The following is a 2878-nucleotide window of genomic DNA, read 5'->3' as shown; positions in this document are numbered from 1 at the left end:
GAAAGGACAAGGAGATAATGGTTATTTAGCTGTACAAATTCAAATTTCAGGTCAAAATTTAATATTTTCAAAAATCCCAAAACAATTACAGTCAACACTAGATGCTTCCAGTAGTATTCGTCAATGTTGGGGATATCGCTTATCGGGAACTTATCGGTCGACCCATGATAAGGGGTAAATCGGCCAGTTTATCGGCATATCGGCCAATTTATCGCCATATCGGATGATTTATCGGCCGATTTATCTTATCGTTCACATAACGGTAAGCGATAAATCGGCCGATTTATCGGAATATCGGAAGATATCTTGAACAGTGGTATTCGTTGATATTCTCAGCTCATTTGGATAAAAGAATTATGAGATGATGTTGTTTCTCTTGAAAGGAACGTTTTATTTTTTTGGCGTTAACTTTGAGCCCACCCTCCAATTTCGTTCTGGATTCGCCACTGGTTCTAGGTAAAGTGAACATTAAGCGTGCATAGAGTTGTATCGATGGTCAATAGAACTTGAGGGAATATTTGTTCTACCTTTAGCTCCTCATGACAGTCTTACTTATAGAGAAAGGCTACAATTGATCCCCTATACTTGTGGGTTATCATCCGCCTCGCGTGCAAGCAGTGTGTAGATAATTAAATTTGATTCATGTTAGGTTTTAGATTAATGATGGTATTTATATGCACGTCATTATAGATTGTAGATGACACAGCAAAAAATATAGATTCTAGATGAATTGATTAACAGGGCTTCAAAGGAGTGTCTAATGTATCGCCAAAAGTTGATTAATTTCCTTTTCGCAACATTTTGGACATTGAATGTTTTCATTTTTAGCATAAGTCATGCCCAATTTTTTTGTCCATACGTACTCTGTATTATTGGTTGATGTAGAACACATACTCTAAAAATAAATATGAATAATTGGAATACACACTCTCAAAAATTATATAAATAATTGTAGTAGTTAGTTAAAAAAGAACCTATTCTAAAAAAAAATATAAATCATTGTAATACATAGTTAAAAAAGAACTTATTCTAAACAATATATAAAAAAATGGTTCTAGTCTTCATCTTCCGAATCAGAATCTTCATCAGAACTTAATACTTGCCTTTAAACTATTGTTATTGCTTTGAATCTCAATGTCACTTCTGGCCTATTGTTTCCAGGAATAACAAGTATTACTACCCACACATCAACATATATCTCATGTTGACTTACAAAATTACTCCATGCAGGACCATTAATTTCGAGACGGCCATCTCTTTTAGAATGATAATCAACTTCTATTGATTGCTGTGTTTGCCTGCTTATTTCAGTAAAAGTGAACCATATTGTTGTAGACCAAGCCTCCCAACTATTGGTCTATATATTACATGCATTAAAAAAGAATAAATTTTATTAAAATGTGAAGTGGTGATATTGTATTTTACTTACCCAATGATTACCATATATGTTGGCAGTTGCAAAGAAATGGATCTTCGCAGGATAGTCCGCATACATCTGCAATAAAGTGTGCATGTTGTCGACTTGCCTTTGTGTTCAGTTAAACTTATTGTTGTACGCAACAGGTCTTTCTCCTTCGTCAAATACGTCATCTTTATGAATTTTAAAAATTGAACAATTGTTAATTATAAAAAATTATTACTAAAGAAATAAGTAACATAAAATAATATGTACTTACTAATTATATCCTTTGGTTCACCATCTGGATGTATTGGCGATATATACATCACAGTATCTCTACAGTTGTAGCAAAAATGTATCGTGTATCCCCTTCTTATATCGTAGTCGTAGCAAAAGCAATCTCATCCAATGCCCTCTATACAAATTCTATCTCCATTGTCTCTCGCACACATCCTCTAGCTAGATCCATGAGAAGTCTCGGCTGTGAAATATCGTTGCTCGATGTAGTACCTAAACTGCTTAACGTCTTAGGAAGGTACATTCTATACATAATTAGTGTACGTAGTAAGTTAATCCTCAATTTGATATATAATACAGTTACATATCATATTACAAACAAAAAAATTGTTGACTCACAATCCCATAACGACGACTGTCTGGAACTATCGCCCAGAATTTTGGTACTTGTCCATGATATAAGGTTCACAGTATTACACCAGTACCACAAATGTCACAGACATTAGCCATTTGAACCTGAAATAGTTACATTCAACTTTGTTAGAACACATCAAATATTAGTTTACTACATACACAATATAAAGTAAATATGTTACCTTGGAGTCCTCGTGAATGTTTCTTGATAGAAGGCAAGCAACCAATATGTGTGATACAATCTTACCTCTCGCTATGCGCAGCTTTGTTGCCTCTATTTATAGTTAGGCCTATAGGATTATGTGTGGTTCTAACAAAAATAGGTTTTGTGGTATACCATTTATTTAGAATACGAAAGTCTTGGCAATGAACGAAGTATGCATGCCCCTGGTGTGGCGACAATAGGCTACGTGCTATTTATAGTGAGAATGTTTGCAGCTATTAGTTCCTTCTATTTATAGCGAGAATATTTGCGGCTAAAAAGTATGTGGTTTAACAGTATGTGGTTTAACATATATTAACTAAAAATGGATTATGTGGTGAAAGCATAAGTGCTCCCTGGGTGATTTTGGTAATAAATGTCAACATATCTCTTGTTGGACTAATATTTTTATCTAGTATATTTCAGATAAGTTTAACAGTGGAGTGGCATGGACAAGAGGATGTGGAACCCCTTCAAGATGCTAAGGACAAACATTGGCAAAATCTCAAGACTCTATTTTTTCATTTTAGTGATCCAAGATCACATTGAGTCCATAGGAAAAGCCAATACTATTAAAAGGGGATGAGGTGTTGCTTAATGGCTTTCTTCCTCAAAATGCTTAGTGA

General features: G+C 34.3%; 1 long non-coding RNA gene across 1 annotated transcript; it reads right to left on the bottom strand.

Moving 5' to 3' along the window:
- Positions 1–299: 299 nt before the first annotated feature.
- Positions 300–2420, bottom strand: LOC123125700 (uncharacterized). Its single transcript, XR_006461473.1, has 4 exons — positions 2233–2420; positions 2036–2152; positions 1677–1941; positions 300–1590 (listed from the first exon to the last, which is right to left on the bottom strand). It is a non-coding gene; the product is annotated as an uncharacterized lncRNA (long non-coding RNA).
- Positions 2421–2878: the final 458 nt, after the last annotated feature.

The sequence above is a fragment of the Triticum aestivum genome, chromosome 5D, assembly GCF_018294505.1.
Source record: "Triticum aestivum cultivar Chinese Spring chromosome 5D, IWGSC CS RefSeq v2.1, whole genome shotgun sequence".
NCBI lineage: Eukaryota > Viridiplantae > Streptophyta > Magnoliopsida > Poales > Poaceae > Triticum > Triticum aestivum.
This window is presented reverse-complemented; position numbering and strand designations above follow the sequence as displayed.